The sequence below is a fragment of the Balaenoptera borealis genome (assembly GCF_965194805.1).
Source record: "Balaenoptera borealis genome assembly, chromosome: 14".
In the NCBI taxonomy this organism is placed as follows: Eukaryota; Metazoa; Chordata; class Mammalia; order Artiodactyla; family Balaenopteridae; genus Balaenoptera; species Balaenoptera borealis.
The window spans coordinates 72,195,339-72,217,007 of NC_138875.1; the positions used below are offsets into that span (position 1 = coordinate 72,195,339).

The 21,669-nt window shown below is 44.3% G+C and overlaps 1 protein-coding gene across 2 annotated transcripts in view; it reads left to right on the forward strand.

Moving 5' to 3' along the window:
* The window catches only part of WSCD2 (WSC domain containing 2), a 247,943-nt gene that overhangs the window by 67,039 nt on the left and 159,235 nt on the right, over positions 1–21,669 (forward strand). For both annotated transcript variants that reach the window (XM_082353823.1, XM_082353819.1), the window contains one exon: positions 19,010–20,346. The gene's annotated coding sequence lies outside the window, so the exon portion shown is untranslated. The remainder of the gene's footprint in view (positions 1–19,009; positions 20,347–21,669) is intronic.

Sequence of the window (21,669 nt, forward strand, 5' to 3'; positions counted from 1 at the left end):
GGGAGGGTGGGAGAAGAGGGTAGAATATGAGAGACACTGATAGAGCAAGAGAAAAGGAAATAAGAAGGTCAGGGGGTTGGTTAAGAGCTTGATGGGTGGAGTCCCTCCCTCTCTCCATAGATCCATTCACTCATCCATCTTTCCATCTCTCTCCCCCCGCCCCGTCTCTCTCTCTCTCTCTTTCTCCCTCTCTCTCTCTCTCTCTCCCCACCCCCTCTCTCTCACAGAGAGCCATGGGTGTCAGCAACAGAATTCTCCCTACACTCCCTTAGACACCAAAGCCCTAGGACCCTGCACACTTCCCGGCACATGAAAGATGCTTAAAACAAATTTAAGAGGTGTGTTGAGTGAACATTTAAGAACTGTTGGTGGACTGGCAGAGTTGAAAGCAGACAGAGGTCAAGGCCTGAGCAAGAGGCTCAGTATTAATGCCACAATTTCTCTCTGGGAGGTGCTTAGGGGTGCTGTTTCCCTGGAACCATGCGCTGGGGACTTGACTTGAAGCCGCACAGTAGACAAAGCCCTTTACCTAAGATTCAGAAAATGTTCATTTATATAAACAGATGGAGCAAGTGGTAGAGATTACTGAGGGGGAGGTGTCTAAATCCACTGGGGAGTGTCACTCTTCCCCTCTCCAGCGCTCAGAGAGCCTCTGGTCACTCAGCCTCTTCCTTGGGACAAGTGACAAGGAGCTGGAAGGAAGCTCAGAGGTCAGTAAGCCAGTTCAACAGCTTCATTTTACGGAAGGGGAAACCAAGGCACAGAGAAACGTGTCCATGGTGATCCATCAGGTTAGTGACAGATCTGGGCAGGGACCCATTTGTCCTGTCACTTGTGCAGGTGCTCATTCTACTCTACCCCCAGTCTCAGAGATTTTCAGGAGATTTGAGTTGAAGGGGGAGAGAAGCTGGGGGTGATGGGGCAGAAGGACTGCTTGAGTGGGGCCTATGCCCTCTGCCAGGCTTTTCCTTCACACCCAATGAGATCTTTCTGGCCCCATCTGCATTCCCCTCCTCTTCCTGAGAGGGCTAACCCTTGGTCTCGCCTCTGAACGGTCTGTGGGCCGTCCAGAATTTCCTGCCTCATCCAACCAGCCCCAATAGCAGGGGACAAAAACTCAAGTTTTCACCAAGGCCCCACACATAACAGATGTGAGAGCCAGGTACCGGACAGTAGGGAATGATGGGGACCGTGGCAAACTGGAGAGTTCATGTCTGTCTAAAAGTGGCAGCTGCTACTCAGTTCTTATGATGCTGCCACAGGAGGAAAGGTGGGCTCAGTGTGGCCAGATCTGGCACTTCCCAGAAGAAGCCAGAAATGGAGACTTTTGTGTACAATTTGCTGTTTAGAAAGACAACACATCACCTAGGAGAATTAGCCTGTGGACCTCAGTTTACAGCTCTCGGTGGTTCCACCGACCTCCTGTTGACCCAGACCTCAGAGTGTAAAGGTCAGGCCCACGGACAGAAAGGGAAGCATGGAGCCAGCTGGGGAACTTGGCATGGGGTCAGCAGCTGAGAGGAAGGGGCCTCGGCAAAGTTGCTGAGTTTCTGAAATCCCAGGCACTCTCCATGGTGTGATTTTTTTTTTTTTTTTTCCTGCTGCACATAACAACCTTCTGCCAGGCTCCTGGATGCTGACAGCCCAAGTTGTAGAATTTACTTTGAAATGCTAATCACAGGAAAAAGTGATATTGATGTTGCTGACTAATTAAGGTCTGGCTTGGTTTAAACTTTGGAGGTATCCTGCCTATCTCTGGCCTTGGCGGGAGCCCGTGAGGATGCTAGTTTTATTAAACTGGAGAGATGAACCAGATGGCCTAAGTGGACAGAAAAGGGAGAGGGTGGAATCACAGCGGCATAGAGACCCGTGAGTTCCACATTTATGGAGACAGTCAGGACACGGGTCTCAGAACATCAGCCCTAGAACCACCTCCCTTCCAGGGTCTCTGATCAGGGTGAGGGGGTGGCATAATGGGTCAGGCGAGAGGGCCTGACTTTATTGGATCTGAAAGCTGCACGAGGGGCCTGATGAGAGTGGTTAGCTGTGATTTACAGGAGGCCTTATTTACAGATTCTCTCTGCGGGGTCTGAGTTACACTTGGAGACTGTCCAGAATTAGTAGCTGCCAAGACAGCTGGCATTCACAGCCCCTACAGGCCTGCACCCTGGGAGGCAGGAAAACAGGGACTCAGGGCCCCTGCCCACTGCCCTGTGCAGAACTTACTGGTCTCTGGATCCCTCATGACAGCTGATGCTGACTGTAAGCTCGGCAGATAGTTTTCCCATTGTTTCCATTTTACAGATGAGGAAACTGAGACCCAGAGAGGGTCATGCAGCAACTGAGCTGCAGAGCTGGAATTTAAACATGGACACTTTGACCCCAGAGTTCAAGATCTTAACCCCTCAACTCTACAACCCCTTGATCTCTGCCCCATGCCTGGCATGGAGGAGATTCTGGATCTGTTCTTTCATTCACTCATTCACTCACTCATTCATTCACTTACTCACTCATGTACACATTCATTCACCAACTTGTATTAAATGCTTCCATATGTTAATCTTATTGGCTCCCACAAGAAGCTGGCCAAGAAGCATCATTCCCCTTTTACAGATGGTGACGTGGAGGTTGAAGCATGTTAACTGACCAGCTGCAATTCACAGAGCCGTAGGCATTGGAGGTGAGATTTGTGACTGATTGACACTAGCTCTGTGTCTGGTGCTGGATTGGCCCCGTGGGGACTAGACAAAGAGTAAGTCAAGGGTCTTGGTCTTGGCAAAATTCTGTTCGATTGTGCCTTAATGACTTCTGGGCCCAGCACAAAGTAGGCCCGAGCTGATATGTGTTGCTTAAAGGAATATATGAAACAAATGAAACAGATTTTTTTTAATTGCAAAAGGGGTCTCCAACCCTCTGGCAGAGTGAGTGGTTCGGACTCTAGAAGTGGGTACAGTGGGTGTCTGGATATTAGCAGCCCACAGTGAACCATGCCTTCCAATATTTACATCCAGGTGTTGTCCCCTCCCGTTGAATCCGACTGGCCCTGGGATTGGCTTTAACCAAAAGCATATGACAGAAGGGATGCTATGCCATTTCCGGGTGTAAGTCTTAAACAGAATTCTGGCTGGAGGCTGTTGCCTGCCTGAGGTTCTTCTCTGGTTCTTGATGACTCTTGGTTATATCAGGACAGATTAGCAGGTGTTTGGTATTAGAGATCTATTATCGCCAAAGAGAGACTTCCTCCTTGACTTAATCAGAAGGATGAAAGGGAATTGAGAAGGAATGATTTTTCCCATTACTGTTTAAGACCCAAAAGAGAATGGCTTTCTGTCAGTGTTATTTACTGCCCTGCCCCGAACCACCTAGCCGTGAGCACTACACTTTGAGAGGTGCTGGCTCAGGTGACCCACAGTTTCCTGTAAATTCTGTCAAGTCGTGGGCATTCTCAGTTGGGGCTCCCTTGTATGTCCCTGCATCCCTGAGGACCCTGAGAAGGTCACGGTCTGTCCATCATCTGGGCTCTCCATCTGGAACTCCATGCCTTCCCCAGGACTTCTGGTCAGGTGGTAGAGAAAAATATTTATGGCTCAGTGACCAGATGGAGCTGGAATGTCCTGTAGCAGAACATTCCTGTAGCGGCAAATGAAAAGTTCGTGGTGCTCAGGCCAGAGTCAGCCAAGTGCGGTTGAATTGCAGTTTTTGCTCTTGTTCCAGAGGAGATATTTCAATTTTGTGTTAATCACCTTGGTTTCCTGTTAATGTACCCCGTGGCTCCTGCAGGCAGGAAGATAATTGGTTGCACCAGAGAGGGGACCACTCAGGACACTTTCAAACCAGGGACGTAACTCAATCAATCACAGCCGCTTTCAAAGGACGTGGGCATTTTGGTTTGTGCGGCCCCCTCCTTCCTCACCCCCGATTCCCGATCATTTTCCCTTGAAATTACATACAGAGTATTAATAATGATGCTGATTCTTCTCCTGTCTTCCCGCTGCTTGGGCCAGAGGCCTTTTCAGATCTCAGCAGTTGGGAAGATGTTAACTCCAAATGGAAATCTAATCATGACACATTGAAAGATTGACTTTTCAGCTCTGTTGGGGGATGTGCTAATGATCTGCCTTGGGCAAAAGTGTTTCTCTTTCCAGGTCAGATTCCCTGAAGTCTCCTCTCCTTGGTCATGCTTTGGATTGATTTGTGACTTATATTCCAGGAAACAAAAATTTTTCATGTAAAAGTGGACTTTGATTGATGAGTAGGGATCTCTGCTAGAATGTGACCCCTGCCATCAGTCAGGGAGCCCTCAGGGAGAGAATTCACCCCAAGGGAAGAGGTGGTCTAGCCTCATGACACTATGCTAATGGAAAAGCCTGAGTTGTCATAGGGGCGTGGGGATTCTGAGTGGGAAGATTAAAATCCATCCCCAATCCAGGCCAGCCACCTGGATACATGGGTTATAGGGAGAAGCAAAGGAGCAGATTCTCGAAGCTTGATGCCCAAGCAGCGACACTAAGACCCCTCTGATATGATGCATCCCAAGGGGGTGAAAGCCATTCACACCTTATTCTTCATCCTGGACTCATGGGCCCATCAGCACAGGGGAAGTTCAGCTCATTAGAATGGGCTCCTGGGAGGGGGCAGTGGGAGAGACAGTGGTGCTGGTGGAAGATGGGAAATAGCGCCTGGTCTCCGCTATGCCCAGTGGAGCAATCCAGGGGAAGGGCTATGCCTGGTGGGAGACTTTGGGGCACACAGGCACCCTGGATTGCTGAGAAGGGCTGTGTGAAGTCCCAACAACCTAGATGTTTGAACTAAGCTCAGGGGAAAAGAAAAAAGAAAGATAAAGATTCTCTTTGAAGGGAGCGTACATGCTTGCAGATCGGGAAACAGGGTGGGTCACGCAAAGTCATGGGGCCACAGGGGTAGCCAGAGAGAAGCACATTAAAGGGTCTGAGAGAGGCCACAATGACAACGCTTACCTGCAGGGAGTAGCCAAATAAGGGGAAGTTTCTAAGGCAGCAAGATGAGGCCCAGTGAGCAATGAATATCTCTCCTGGAAGCTGTCCCAGACCACAAGCTAGAGAGAAATAGACTGGCTCACCGTGGTCATTGGTGGAGAGGCTCCAGGTAGGAGAGTCTATCAGTTACATGTCAGAGGCAGTGATTATTACCTGGTGACAAGCCTAGAGAGAGCATTGCTTCCTCAGGAATAAGGATTCTTTAATTAAAAAGGGAGCTTAAGGGCTTCCCTGGTGGCACAGTGGTTGGGAGTCTGCCTGCTAGTGCAGGGGACACGGGTTCGGGCCCTGGTCTGGGAAGATCCCACATGCCGCGGAGCAACTAAGCCCGTGCACCACAACTACTGAGCCTGCGCGTCTGGAGCCTGTGCTCCGCAACAAGAGAGGCCGCGATAGTGAGAGGCCTGCGCACCGCGATGAAGAGTGGCCCCCGCTTGCCACAACTAGAGAAAGCCCTCGCACAGAAACGAAGACCCAACATAGCAATCAATCAATCAATCAATCAATCAATAAATCTTTAAAAAAAAAAAAGGGGGGGCTTACCGTTCAGACGGGGGGGCTAGAGTTATAGAATTCAGAGGAGGAGCTCAGCTTATAGCTGGAGGTGACAGACCAAAGTTTAGGAGCGAAAAAGAAAACTGTGCACCGATAATTTGGGTGCCGTGACCCAGACTGTGCCAGGGAAATGGTTTCTGCCATAATAATGGCCAGATGATCGCAAAACAGAAAGAAAATCCCACAAGGAGGATGTAGGGTGTCAGGTCTTTATTCAGCAAAGATTCACTCCCTCGCGCATCTGCAAGGAGGACCGTGCATCCCACTCCTTGACTTGGCCTGGGCCGTGTGACTTGCTTTGACCAAGAGGACATTAGAGGATGTCATCCAAACAGAGACTTGGAATGCGTTTGCGCTGTGGGGTTGGCCCCCTCAAGCTCCTGTCTTTAGCCTGAGTAGAACATGCCTCTGGAGTCAGACCGCTAGTCCAAGGAGGATGAGAGATGCATGGAGCAGATGTGGATCCAACCTGACCGGGGCCAAAGCCAGCAGAACCCAGCCTGGACCAGCCAGATTCCAACTGACTCACAGACGTGTGAGGGAGAAATAAACACTTAGGTGGTAGATGGAGAACTCTACCATCTTCAAGCCACAAATGCTTGGAACGCTTTGAAAACCCTTTCCTGCTGCTAAGCATAAAGTTGTCCCCAGATAGCCAGGCTGGACTCTAGCAGACCCCTCTCTAGCCTCATCTCATGTCCCTCCCCTGTCCCCAGGGGTCTGGGGTAAGAGTCATTGCTACCTGGCTTCGAATCCTCATTCCAACTCTTTCTAGCTTTGTGACTTTGAGCCTCAGTGTCCTCATCTGTGAAATGGACCTTATGATTATCTACCCACAATGGGTGTGAGTTTTAAATGAGGTGATGCTTGTAAAGTACATTGAATATTGTCTGGCACATAACCAATGCATTTTCAATAGTTGTAGTTGATAATTATCCTTTTTGTGGTTGGAATTCATTACTCCAGACCCATTACTTTAGGATTTTACTCATGGTTCATTCAGTCTTGGGGGCTAGCTAGGGTGCCTCCATGGGTGTCTCCTTGCTGGGGAACCTGGACTACACCCTCCACCCCTGTTTCTCACAGCAGGAGGACACAGTTCTGCAATGCCCACACACTTTGATTTCCCGTTGGAGAGGTCTCAGCAGACTCTGGGAGGTTGCTGTCAAGTGTTGAGAAGGAGGACATGAATCATGGCTTTCCAGGGAGGTTAAAATCCAGGCCCTGGGCAGTTGCCAAAGATCACAGAGGGTGGAGTCAGGTCCTGAGTGTCTTGTAAAGCTGGATTCTCTCCTTATGGTGATGAGTCTGAATCCCATAGGGTGAATATCAAAAGCTCAGTCAGCAAGCCAGGTTTGTAAACACACATGCTGTATGGCTGGAGGATGACACCAGCCTGGGCCAGAGGAGAAGACTCATCTAACCCACTTCTCCTGCTTCAGCCTCCGTGAGTGAGCAAAGGGCAGCCCCCCTCACCTTGAGAGCCAGGTGACTTTGCTGTCTCTAAAGTGAGAAGATCATGGAGGTTCTGTTGGGGTTTGTGTTCTGTGAATGAAGGGATGCTTGGAAAGGACTGCTTGCCAGAGGTACAAAATCGTCCTAGAGAGGGTAATTGAGAAAGATGAATTTTTTCTTTACATTCTAGCTCATTGATTCTAAGATGCACATTTTCCTTACATTTTAAGTTCTCTGAAATCAGGATGTTTCTTACGATCAACTGACATGAAAGCGTTGTGTCATGCAGTAATTGGCACGATTTCCTCATTACCAGTGGTTCATGAAATAACATGTCGTACAATCAATGGCGTCTTAGATTTGGTGAAATATAGTCTTTCCTTTTTAACAGCTCATACTTATATAGATTTACTCTGTGCTAAATCCTATGATTAGTGCTTTACATGAATGAGCTCATCAGAAAGACTCTGAAGATCCTCATTCTTCAGATGAGAAAATCAAGATCAGAAAGGTAAAGATACTTGTCTCAGGTCACACAGTAATGGAAAGGCCTTTACCTTTCTCTTTGTTGTCATGCCTGAACTCATCTCTCTTTAGTCTACCCTCTCTGAACCTTCAGTTTCTTGATAACTCAGATCAGGGTTTACTTTGAAGACCTGTCTGTCTATCTGTCTCTCTCTCTACCTATATTTCTATCTATCTATCTATCTGTCTATCTATCTATCTATTTATCTATCTATCTATCTATCTATCTACCTCCCTCTCTCTCTTACTCTTTCTCCCTCCCTCCCTTTCTCTCTCTTTCCACAAATGCATACAAACCTCAGGTATTTGGTCCCCAAATCTTTCTCTTGACCTATAACACTCCTGAGAAATTAGTTTTATTCCCTCAATCAAAACATATTTATTAGGTATCTACTATTATCAAGGCTCCAGGGGAATTATTCTGTGCGAATGAGAGGCTGATAAATCTATCTCCAAATCTTGCAGAGTTTACAATGTCGTATTATGTAAAACTTTTGTTGTTGGTAGGCCAATTAAAGCCCCATTTTAAATGTACCAGGAAAATCTATGGATTAAAAAATGGTGGAGGGAGTTCCCTGGTGGCACAGTGGTTAAGAATCCACCTGTCAATGCAGGGGACACGGGTTCGAGCTCTGGTCCGGGAAGATCCCACATGCCGCGGAGCAACCAAGCTGGTGCGCCACAACTACTGAGCCTGTGCTCTAGAGCCCGCGAGCCACAACTACTGAGCCCACGTGCCACCACCACTGAAGCCCACGCGCCTAGAGCCCGTGCTCCGCAACAAGAGAAACCACAACAATGAAAAGCCCGCGCACCACAACGAAGAGTAGCCCCCGCTCGCCACAACTACAGAGAGCCCGCGCACAGCAACAAAGACCCAACGCATCCATAAATAAATAAATTTATTTATTTTTTTAAAATGGTGGATTACACCATTCTACTTTCATGGATATAAGAGGGTGCCCTTCCTGATTCTCACAAAGGTATATAAACGTCACTGGGACTAGCAGAGGCTGGGAAAACTTTCAATTTATAACTGAAAGCCGTCTTCGGCAAGTGGTGGGGATTTAAATGTCCTGTGGGGCACGCTGTTCCTTTGTTCTGGAAAAACCTCCTGGATGCAGACCCTTTGGCTTCACGAGACCAGTGCAAGTGGATGTCAGTTGTTTCAGGGAAAGCTGTGAATTCGCCATTATCCTGAATGCAGATGGTTAGGCCAAGGTCCTCCTCATTCTCTGGAGACTTTGTTTTACTTGGGGTGGGTAGGTGGATTTTTTTTTTCCTGTATGGGTTTAGCCAGCTCTGTGCAGGAGGCCCAGATCCCACTGCATGTCTTCAGGGATTGCTGTGCCCTCATGATGAGTATTGCTGATGGGGAGCTGGGGCAGACGTCCTGGTGGCCACAAAAAGGATGAGAAAGCCCAACTTCAAAAACGACCTGGTCCAGCTCAGGGGGAGCCCAGCCTGGGCTCGGCAGTTGAGGTCATGCAGATGTAGTCGAAAATACACAAATGCCACAGAGCTAAAAAAAAATTACGAAACAAAGTCTATTAACTTGTTAAGCCAGTGAGGAATTTCACTGAGCAGATCATGCACAGAGGTGATGAAGTCAGGAGCTGTAAGCGCTAGAAAGGAATTTTCATGGTTCTGTGCTAATTTCTGGTTGGGAGCTAGCCCTGTGGACAGAACGAATGGGTCCATGGGTCTGTACACAGATCCACTGGTCAGGAAAGAGTCTTCAGTTACTTCCAATGAGGCCTGGCATTCAAGGGTCACTAAGAGTTTGTGGCCCTTTATACCACCTTCAGCTGGTTACAACCATTTGCGATGAGACACAACACTTAGCTTGAATGTTTTCTAGGCAAGTGCTGATATAAGTGGAATTTTTTCTTTTTACAGTGCTAGGGAAGACTGAATTACTCAGACTCTGGGAAAGGTACTGATGCTGGGTGGTTTTGTTCTGATACGATCACCTTGTATTGGGACCGAGGAGCCAGACCTCCCCTTATTGGTATCCGGTGAGGCTTCTCATAAAGGGAGTTGACAATTCTGAGACTGAAATATAGAAGTGGACAATGGCCAGACTATATATAAGAATAGAACTCTGACCTACAGCCTCTGCAACGATTAGCCCCAAATGGTAAGGGCTTGATCAATAACTAACTGCCAGGTTCCCCAGTTTTGCCCCCACTTCCAATTTAGGACTGACCAGAGAAAGGAAAATAAGCTCCCCTAGCCAATCACATAGGATGCCTTCTTCTAGTGCATATAGCATGCCTGCCGCCAGCCTCCCCGTGCCAACCACCAGGGAATACCAGAAGTTTTCCCTTTTTTCCACTATAAAGCTCTCCCACTTCTCTGCTGGCCTTTGAGTTTTTGCCAAATGCAAGTGACTGTGGCTGATTCCTCTGCTTTATAGCCATCTCTAAATAAGTAGCCTTCACTTATTCTCATTTGGGTGGTCTTCATTTATGTCCATATTCCCACTGTTAAATTGTGGGCAGGAAAGGAGGACAGTGGAGGTGGCATTTTAGACAAGGAGGTCTGGACCCCAGCAGTGCAGATGTGCTCAAAGTCACTCCCGGTGGGGTTGGATCCGCTGCCCCTGGGTTTTGGAGGCAGGACAGCATCCAGGCAAGGGGCAGACAGTAAAGGCCCATAGGATGGGCTTGGAGCCTAAGGATTCTGAGAGAAGCCACCTCGAGCAGCAGAAATAAATTACATGCTTGATTGTAAATACCTCCTGGAAGTTCAGCAACTTCTTGGCAGACTTGCTGGTCTAGTCTTTGCTGTGCCATGGGAATAAAAATAAGGGTTTGCTCCCAGATGGGGACAGATCAATAAAGGGCAGAGGAGAGGTCAGGGTGAAAATTGCAGAAGACCAGAATGTTAGAAGGCATCAGGGCAGTGGCAAAGCCCCACATCACCTCCCCAAGAGCAGGAGCTCCACCCCCAACAGTGTTGAAGGAGAAGTACCCTGTGTCCTCTTGCAATGAGGTGTCACCCTTGATATAATAGGCCACGTTCCCTCTTCCATGATAGCCATCAACTGTGGCATGGTCACCCTTGAGAAACCACAGAAATATTCTGGGGAAAAGAAAGCTCTTGAAAAGACTGTAATTCTTGCCAGTAGTGCAATTTATAACAATCAAAGGGGGCAATTTAAATAGCCAACAAGAGGAGAAGGGTAAATCAGCTAAGTTATAGCCATCCAACAGACTATTATGCAATTGTTAAAAATAACAGAAATCTAGTCTACCCACCACCAGTCCCTCCCATCAGGAAGCCTGCACAAACCTATTAGATAGCCTCATCCACCAGAGGGCAGACAGCAGAAGCAAGAAGAACTACAATCCTGCAGTCTGTGGAACAAAAACCACATTCACAGAAAGATAGACAAGATGAAAAGGCAGAGGGCTATGTACCAGATGAAGGAACAAGATAAACCCCCAGAAACACAACTAAATGAAGTGGAGATAGGCAACCTTCCAGAAAAAGAATTCAGAATAATGATAGTGAAGATGATCTAGGACCTCGGAAAAACAATGGAGGCAAAGATTGAGAAGATGCAAGAAATGTTTAACAAAGACCTAGAAGAATTAAAGAACAAACAGAGATGAACAATACAATAACTGAAATGAAAACTACACTAGAAGGAATCAATAGCAGAATAACTGAGGCAGAAGAACGGATAAGTGACCTGGAAGACAGAATGGTGGAATTCACTGCTGCAGAACAGAATAAAGAAAAAGAATGAAAAGAAATGAAGACAGCCTAAGAGACCTCTGGGACAACATTAAACGCAACAACATTCGCATTATAGAGGTCCCAGAAGGAGAAGAGAGAGAGAAAGGACCTGAGAAAATATTTGAAGAGCTTATAGTCGAAAACTTCCCTAACATGGGAAAGCAAATAGCCACCCAAGTCCAGGAAGCGCAGCGAGTCCCATATAGGATAAACCCAAGGAGAAACACGCCGAGACACATAGTAATCAAACTGGCAAAAATTAAAGACAAAGAAAAATTATTGAAAGCAGCAAGGGAAAAACGACAAATAACATACAAGGGAACTCCCATAAGGTTAACAGCTGATTTCTCAGCAGAAACTCTACAAGCCAGAAGGGAGTGGCATGAGGTACTTAAAGTGATGAAAGGGAAGAACCTACTACCAAAATTACTCTACCCGGCAAGGATCTCATTCAGACTCAATGGAGAAATCAAAAGCTTTACAGACAAGCAAAAGCTAAGAGAATTCAGCACCACCAAACCAGCTCTACAACAAATGCTAAAGGAACTTCTCTAAGTGGGAAACACAAGAAAAGGACCTACAAAACCAAACCCAAAACAATTAAGAAAATGGTCATAGGAACATACATATCGATAATTACCTTAAACGTGAATGGATTAAAGGCTCCAGCCAAAAGACACAGGCTTGCTGAATGGATACAAAAACAAGACCCATATATATGCTGTCTACAAGAGATCCACTTCAGACCTAGGGACACATACAGACTGAAAGTGAGGGGATGGAAAAAGATATTCCATGCAAATGGAAATCAAAAGAAAGCTGGAGTAGCAATACTCATATCAGATAAAATAGACTTTAAAATAAAGAAGGTTACAAGAGACAAGGAAGGACACTGCATAATGATCAAGGAATCAATCCAAGAAGAAGATATAACAATTATAAATACATATGCACCCAACATAGGAGCACCTCAATACATAAGGCAACTGCTAACTGCTGTAAAAGAGGAAATCGACAGTAACACAATAATAGTGGGGGATTTTAACACCTCACTTACACCAATGGACAGATCATCCAAAATGAAAATAACTAAGGAAACAGAAGCTTTTAATGACACAATAGACCAGATAGATTTAATTGATATTTATAGGACATTCCATCCAAAAACAGCAGATTACACTTTCTTCTCAAGTGCGCATGGAACATTCCCCAGGATAGATCACACCTTGGGTCACAAATCAAGCCTCAGTAAATTTAAGAAAATGGAAATCATATCAAGCATCTTTTCTGACCACAACACTATGAGATTAGAAATGAATTACAGGGGAAAAAATGTAAAAAACACAAACACATGGAGGCTAAACACTATGTTACTAAATAACCAAGAGATCACTGAAGAAATCAAAGAGGAAATCCAAAAATACCTAGAGACAAATGACAATGAAAAAATGACAATCCAAAGCCTATGGGATGCAGAAAAAGCAGTTTAAGAGGGAAATTTATAGCTATACAAGCCTACCTCAAGAAACAAGAAAAATTTCAAATAAATAATCTAACCTTACACCTAAAGGAACTAGAGAAACAACAACAAACAAAACCCAAAGTTAGCAGAAGGAAGGAAATCATAAAGATCAGAGCAGAAATAAATGACATAGAAACAAAAAAAAATACCAAAGATCAATAAAACTAAAAGCTGGTTCTTTGAGAAGATAAACAAAATTGATCAACCATTAGCCAGACTCATCAAGAAAAAGAGGGAGAGGACTCAAATCAATAAAATTAGAAATGAAAAAGGAGAAGTTACCACAGACACCGCAGAAATACAAAGCATCCTAAGAGACTACTACAAGCAACTCTATGCCAATAAAATGGACAACCTGGAAGAAATGGACAAATTCTTAGAAAGGTATAACCTTCCAAGACTGAACCAGGAAGAAATAGAAAATATGAACAGACCAAGCACAAGTAATGAAATTGAAACTGTGATTAAAAATCTTCCAACAAACAAAAGTCCAGGACAAGTTTGCTTCACAGGCGAATTCTATCAAACATTTAGAGAAGAGCTAACACCCATCCTTCTCAAACTCTTCCAAAAAATTACAGAGGAAGGAACACTCCCAAACTCATTCTATGAGGCCACCATCACCCTGATACCAAAACCAGACAAAGATACTACAAAAAAAGAAAATTACAGACCAATGTCACTGATGAATATAGATGCAAAAATCCTCAACAAAATACTAGCAAACAGAATCCAAGAACACATTAAAAGGATCATACACCATGATAAAGTGGGATTTATCCCAGGGATGCAAGGATTCTTCAATATATGCAAATCAATCAATGTGATACACCATATTAACAAATTGAAGAAGAAAAGCCATATGATCATCTCAATAGATGCAGAAAAAGCTTTTGACAAAATTCAACACCCATTTACGATAAAAACTCTCCAGGAAGTGGGCATAGAGGGAACCTACCTCAACATAATAAAGGCCATATATGACAAACCCACAGCAAACATCATTCTCAATGGTGAAAAACTGAAAGCATTTCCTCTAAGATCAGGAACAAGACAAGGATGTCCACTCTCGCCGCTATTATTCAACATAGTTTTGGAAGTCCTAGCCATGGCAATCAGAGAAGAAAAAGAAATAAAAGGAATACAAATTGGAAAAGAAGAAGTAAAACTGTCCCTGTTTGCAGATGACATGCTACTATACATAGAGAATCCTAAAGATGCCACCAGAAAACTACTAGAGCTAATCAATGACTTTGGTAAAGTTGCAGGATACAAAATTAATGCACAGAAGTCTCTTGCATTCCTATACTAATGATGAAAAATCTGAAAGAGAAATTAAGGATACACTCCCATTTACCATTGCAACAAAAAGAATAAAATACCTAGGAATAAACCTACTTAGGGAGACAAAAGACCTGTATGCAGAAAACTATAAGACACTGATGAAAGAAATTAAAGATGATACCAACAGATGGAGAGATATACCATGTTCTTGGATTGGAAGAATCAATATTGTGAAAATGACTATACTACCCAAAGCAATCTACAGATTCAACGCAATCCCTATCAAATTACCAATGGCATTTTTTTACAGAACTAGAACAAAAAATCTTAAAATTTGTATGGAGACACAAAAGACCCCGAATAGCCAAAGCAGTCTTGAGGGAAATAAACGGAACTGGAGGAATCAGACTCCCTGACTTCAGACTATACTACAAAGCTATAGTAATCAAGACAATATGGTACTGGCACAAAAACAGAAACATAGATCAATGGAACAAGATAGAAAGCCCAGAGGTAAACCCACGCACCTATGGTCAACTAATCTATGACAAAGGAGGCAAGGATATACAATGGAGAAAAGACAGTCTCTTCAGTAAGTGGTGCTGGGAAAACTGGACAGCTACATGTAAAAGAATGAAATTAGAACCCTCCCTACCTCCATACACAAAAATAAACTCAAAATGGATTAGAGACCTAAATGTAAGACCAGACACTATGAACCTCTTAGAGGAAAACATAGGAAGAACACTCTTTGACATAAATCACAGCAAGATCTTTTTTGATCCACCTCCTAGAGTAATGGAAATAAAAACAAAAATAAACAAATGGGACCTAAGGAAACTTCAAAGCTTTTGCCCAGCAAAGGAAACCATAAACAAGACGAAAAGACAACACTCAGAATGGGAGAAAATATTTGCAAACGAATCAATGGACAAAGGATTAATCTCCAAAATATATAAACAGCTCATGCAGCTCGATGTTAAAAAAACAAACAACTCAATCCAAAAATGGGCAGAAGACCTAAATAGACATTTCTCCAAAGAAGATATACAGATGGCCAAGAAGCACATGAAAAGCTGCTCAACATCACTAATTATTAGAGAAATGCAAATCAAAACTACAATGAGGTATCAACTCACACCAGTTAGAATGGGCTTCATCAGAAAATCTACAAACAACCAATGCTGGAGAGGGTGTGGAGAAAAGGGAACCCTCTTGCACTGTTGGTGGGGATGTAAACTGATACAGCCACTATGGAGAACGGTATGGAGGTTCCTTAAAAAACTAAAAATAGAATTACCATATGATCCAGCAATCCCACCACTGGGCATATACCCAGAGAAAACCACAATTCAAAAAGATACATGCACCCCAATGTTCATTGCAGCACTATTTACAATAGCCAGGTCATGGAAGCAACCTAAATGCCCATCGAGAGACGAATGGATTAAGAAGATGTGGTAGATATATACAATGGAATATTACTCAGACATAAAGAGGAACGAAATTGGGTCATTTGTTGAGATGTCGATGGATCTAGAGACTGTCATACAGAGTGAAGTAAGTCAGAAAGAGAAAAACAAATATCGTATATTAACACATATATGTGGAACCTAGAAAAATGGTACAGATAAACCGGTTTTCAGGGCAGAAATTGAGACACAGATGTAGAGAATAAACGTATGGACACCAAAGGGGTAAAACGGCAGGGGGTGTGGGTAGTGGTGTGATGAATTGGGCAATTGGGATTGACATGTATACACTGATGTGTATAAAATTGATGACTAATAAGAACCTGCTGTATAAAAAAGAAAAATAACAGAAGTCTATTTGAAAGACAGGAGATGACTCTCACGAAACATCAAGCAGAAAAATCGGACCACAGGAGTTCGCACCATATGATGCCATTTTTGCGATGAAAAATGACTACGTGGGTAGAAAAAAAGACTGTGAGATTACTGGCCAAAACGTTAAGGGTCGTAATCTCTGCATGAGGGCCTGGGTAGACTTTGACTTTCTTCTGTTTGTTTATTGGTACTTTCTGAGCTGCCATAATAAGTATGTGTTATAGATTTACATTGGAAGAAGTGAATGTTACTTTGCATGCTATTTTAACAATGGGGATGCTTTGGCTCTAAGCATGGGACTCAAGTGTCTTCCTGATGTTCCCACGTGCCCCTCCCTGGGGTCTGCTTGGCTGGCAAAAATTCCAGGAAATAAACAAACTGCAGCTTAAGGAGATCTGTTCAGGAACAAATGAGGAGGAGAGCCAAATTCTTCATCCAGTCCCTCAACCAGCTGTGTCTTTGAAAGAATAAAGATGCAAAGTTTTCAGAAAGGAAGGATGTGGGGATCTGGGGAGAGAAAATTGAGCAGAGAGGCAGTATGGAGTGTGGGGGGCTTGCTGACACAGGCTGGAGGGGGACTGGGGTTTTCCTTCTCAGTCAAAGGTACACCCTAAATTATAATATTGTTCTTTGGTATGAACAATGGATATTTTCTCCATCTTAAGTCGGGTGCAGATAAAAGCATCTTTAGACAAGTTGGCTCTCTTAATTGACATATAATTTAAAATCGAAGTGAGAACAGTATGTTTGAAGCCTACTACTGAATCCTGATGACTTTGGAGTGAGCAACAGCTCTGTTCTCATGAAAGGGCAGCAGAGCCGCTGACAATGGCCATCCCAGTAAGTTTCAGGAACTGACCTGCCTTGGCCTGTGCTGGCATAGCCACTGTGAGCAGCCTGCCTCTGGCCAGACATGGCTGAATTTCTTCCTGCTACTCCCGGGAGCACAAAATGTGCCATGAGAACATATAAGGAAGGAGATCTACCTGGTGTAATTAATTTCTAGTTCCTAGTTTGTTATTTTTTTTTATATTGGGTCTTGGTCTCCTCAAGAAGGATACTTCTGGGGTAATTCATCTACTCATCCATCCACCCATCTACCTATTCATCTGTCCCTCATCCATCGCCTATTCATCTATCCATTCATCCATCCATTTATCCATTCATCCATCCTTCCACTCATCCACCCATCCACTCACCTTCCCACCCATCCTAATATTTATGGAGCATTTACTATGTGTCAGGTGTTATCCAAAATGGTTGCTGCCCCAAGAAGCCCAAAGTACAGAAGGAACAAAAGATAAGTAAGTTGCTAATCATCACAGAGCAGGGTACTCTCATTCATTATGTGGAATTTAAATAGGTGCAACCCCTGTGCAGGGCAGCATGGCAACATTAACACTGCAGATTCCCCCTGACCCAGCAATTCCACTTGTAGAAAGTTAACCTGTGGCTACTCATCCATGTACAAAATGACTCGTGTACTAGATTATTCATTTCAGCATTATTTGTAGTAATGAAAGTTTCCGAAGTTTCATCACCCAAATGACCCAAGAGTAGGAGACCGATTAGACAAACGACAGTATATCTATATAAGAATTTATCACGTAGCTCTTTACTTACTGATACGGAAAGATTATTAAGATTCATTGTTAGATTAAAGAATACACAACAGTGTGCATATTAATATTTTGCCACATGTACTGAAAGAGAAAATAACATGTGTGTGTATAGCATTTGCCTGCAGGCCGTTTCAATGCACACAGAGGCTCTTTCTAGAGAATTAACACCTTGAGGTGACCCTCAACCAATAAGGGATTGGCTTTGGATAAATACCCCAGGTCCCTCACCCCTCGGTGGAGACAACTGAGAAACCTGGTCTACACTGCCTTCCAGAAGTCCCAGAGGGACTTAATTACCCATGGTGGTAACCTGCTTATTCACATACACTTGGATTTCCTCCCCTCTCTGTCTCACTTCCTCACTCTTTCATCATGCTGCCTAGGATAATCTCCCAAACAAACTGCTTACGCCCAAATATTTACCTTGAGGTCTGCTTTTGAGGAAACCCAAACTAAGACAATGTAATTGCTTACATAGAGGTTGAAAGTGGAACCACTGGGAGCCTCTGGGGAGGGGAACTGGGAGACTGAGGGCAGGAGTGTCAAAGGGAATTTTCATCATAGAACTTTTGTTATGTCTTTAAATGTCTAATGTAATGCATTACCTACTGAAAAGTAATTTGCCAATGACATCAACTGATAAATGATACAATTAGGGAAGCACAAAGGACTCTGGGAGCACAGATAGGCCATGTAGAAAAACCCAAACTCAGCCAGTGAACATAAACAGTGAGCCATGGGCTCTGGAACCTGGCTACGCAGGCACAAATCCTGGCTCCACCACTTGCATGTTGTGTGACAGGCCGAGTTTCTTGAACTCTGTGCCTTGGTTTCCTCGTCTGTGCAAACTGAGATGATAATCATGGTACTTATTTCATAGGGTTGTTGTGAGGGTTAAGCACATTAAGGTATGTGCCTTAGTCCTTTTGGGCTGCTATAACCAGTGTACCACAGACTGGAAGGCTTATAAACAGCAGAAATGTATTTCTCACGGTTCTGGAGGCTGGAAGTCTGAGATCTGCGTACCAGCACGGTTGGATGAGGGTCCTCTTCCGGGTCGCAGACTTCTCTCTGTGTCCTCACATGGCAGAAGGGGCTATGGAGCTCTCTAGGATCTCTTTTATAAGTGGACTAATTCTATTCACCGTTATGACCTGATCACTTCCCCAAGGCCCCACCTCCTAAAACCATCACCTTTGGGGTTTAAGATTTCAACATATAGAGTCTGAGGGGACACAAACATTCAGACCATAGCAATGTGTAAAGCACTATTATAGCTCACTGACAGTGCTCCCTATGTGTTAGCTGTTTGTTGCATTCAGCTGTGTTGTTCGATCTTGGCCAAATCCATATTCCTCCCTGGGAAATTTTCATATTAGGTATTCTTCTCCCAGCAGCCACTCAAATTTCTTCATTCTGCACATTTTCTACTTCCAGGAGGAGAAAGCAAAGATCCCTTTGGTAACTTCTGGATGGGCTTGCACCATCATCAGAGCTGCATCGTGGTTGGGGAGAGCCTCACAGATCCATCAAGGACAGTAAAAGTTCCAGGGACCAACCAGAAGCCAAGGTAAGTTGAGGAGAAGAACCCACATTTGGGCCCAAAATTTTACCAGGCAGCAGTTTTGAAAAGAAGCTAAGGATGTGCAGTGGAGAGAGAAATGCAATCGGCTTTGCTTTATGTCTTCTTACAGTTTTTATGTCTGCGTTGGAATTAGCTTCCTTTTTCCCTCTCTCTCACTTGAAGAGAACTAAACTCTGATAGTTAAGCTCAGAGTGAGCTGGACGGTCCACTATGTCACATAAGTACATTTCCAATTCTTGGTTCTGTTATTTAAAACAGTGCGATTATTGTACTCAGTAATATATTTCTTTGCTTGCCGGTGCCTCCTAGACCCTAAAGCAGAAAAAAAATGCTTTAATAAACATTTGCATATTGCTTCTTTGAAGCTGGGAGACTAATCTTGGGGATTGTAGAGTGGCTGGGGTTCGGGATGTTTTAATGAATTATTACCTAATATTTCTTTTCTTGTGACACATATGTGATTAGTATATGTCTGCTCACTGATTAACTTTATTTCCTAATTAAGTTTAGAATCAGCTGTCTTATGGTTATAGAAATAATTGTTTGATTAACGTGTGGGAATTTACATTTTCATTATGCTCCTGAATAACTTCTATCCCAATTAGACGCAACACCCCATGCCGATCTGGGGCGCCGGAATTGCAATTTTCACCCATTAAGGAATAACAGTTATATTGATTGGTGATAATTGGGTGCAGATAGTAAATACACATTAGCAAAATTTAAATTATATCCAACTGGTTCTTTCAATTTGCTTCTAGAGTAACAAAGTTATAGAGATGGCCACCCATGGTTTGGACAGAGTACAACCTCACACAATGGCCGATGCTCTTTTTGATCAGTAAGTTCCATGAAATTTCAAGAAGAGCTATAGAAATCAGCCATTGTCTGGTATTTGATATCTGAGCTTGCAGGTATCTCCTTGAAGTTCTCTCTAGGCACCTCACCTGCCTCACCCTAGTCCCCCCCGTTTCTCTGTCAGGAACACCCAATGGCTCCCCATTGTCTGCCATTCTAGGTTTAAACATGCTGGCTGGTGCCCAAGGATGTTCAAAATACAATTCCTTCCTATCCATCCATTTATGGTGGGCTTTCTGATGTGAACAGAGACCCACTGAAGGTATCTCAGGAAACAAGCAGGATTCACTCTAAGGACATGTGTGGAAGCAGACCTAGGAAGCCCATGGAGGTAGGTAACTCAGGGCATTTCCACCTGTCTCCTTTTCTCTCTCTGTCTGGCTGTCTTTCTCTTTGTCTCTGCCTCTCCATCTCTACCTTCATCTCCAGTGTGCATCTCTCTCTCCTCCTTTACACACTTCTATTCAAGTCTCCTATCTCACCACCAACCAGTTTCCCACCCTCCTCGTTTTCCCCTCTCCCTCACAAGCAGCCTGTGCAGCCTTGGTTTTGCTCTGTTTCTGACTCAACTCCACCTTCAGCCCATCACCTTCAGCCCCTCACCATCGCCTTCAATCATCTATTTCTCTCATTTCCAAATCCTGAGGGAAGAATGTGGCCTTCGGATTTTGCCATGTGTCATTCACCTTCCACTCTCGCATTATTTGCCATTGACCTACCAGTGGGCTAAATTTTACTTAATACATTAAACAACAACAAAAATATTCTTTGTGAATTTTAATATTATGTATCATAAAGGAAACTTTTAATGAGTACCATAAATGGGGAGCGAGCATTTTCCTGATATACATTAAAATAAAAGCATAACAATTAAAAAAAATTTAAAGTCATATATCTGCCACCAGTTGTATATACATCCTATCCCTCTAGAAGCACTGGTCTAGCTCCTCATTCCTTTGAAGCTGCCACCACAGATGTTATTTGCCAGCAGCCTCAGGATTGGTAACCCTTAAGTCATGTGCCCATCTCTGTCCAATCAGCTGTGACTAGGGTGAGGGCGTGGTCATGTGATCTAGAACAAAGTCCTGTGGGTACCAGACTTCCCTCAAGAGACCCAGTAGGCTGACTAAGCGATAAGTGACCCTCAAGGTACTTCTCATGGTTAGGTTTCAAGCCAAATGCTCTACACACAAGATAACAGTTTGTCTTCACAGCAACTCCATGTGGAGGGCATTAGTAGCCCCGTTTCTCTGTCCTTCAAAACCTAGCAGAGAGGAATAAACCCTTAAGTGTCCAAGGGAAGCTCGACTCCAGGCCCTGGCAAGATGCAGCTCTGTTTGGGACCATTCACAGACAGTTCCATCGAGAGCTGCATCTCTTTGCCCTGGAAGCCAAATTCAGCTCCAATGGCCTCTGAAAATGGAACTCCTCCTCCCCAAATTCCTGAAAGGTGGAACTGCAGTCAGCCAGGCCATTAGCCGGCTGCCAGCAAGGCTTTTTGCTGAGCCCAGAGGAAAACCTTTTGGGGAGTGATGAAAATGGTAGGAGAACTGCCTCATGCAGAGAGAGGCCTCCATTCCTGATGGCTGATGATCACGCCGTCAGATTGTAGCAGACCGGGGTGCTGCAGAGAGGTGAGGCAGGAGGATGGCTC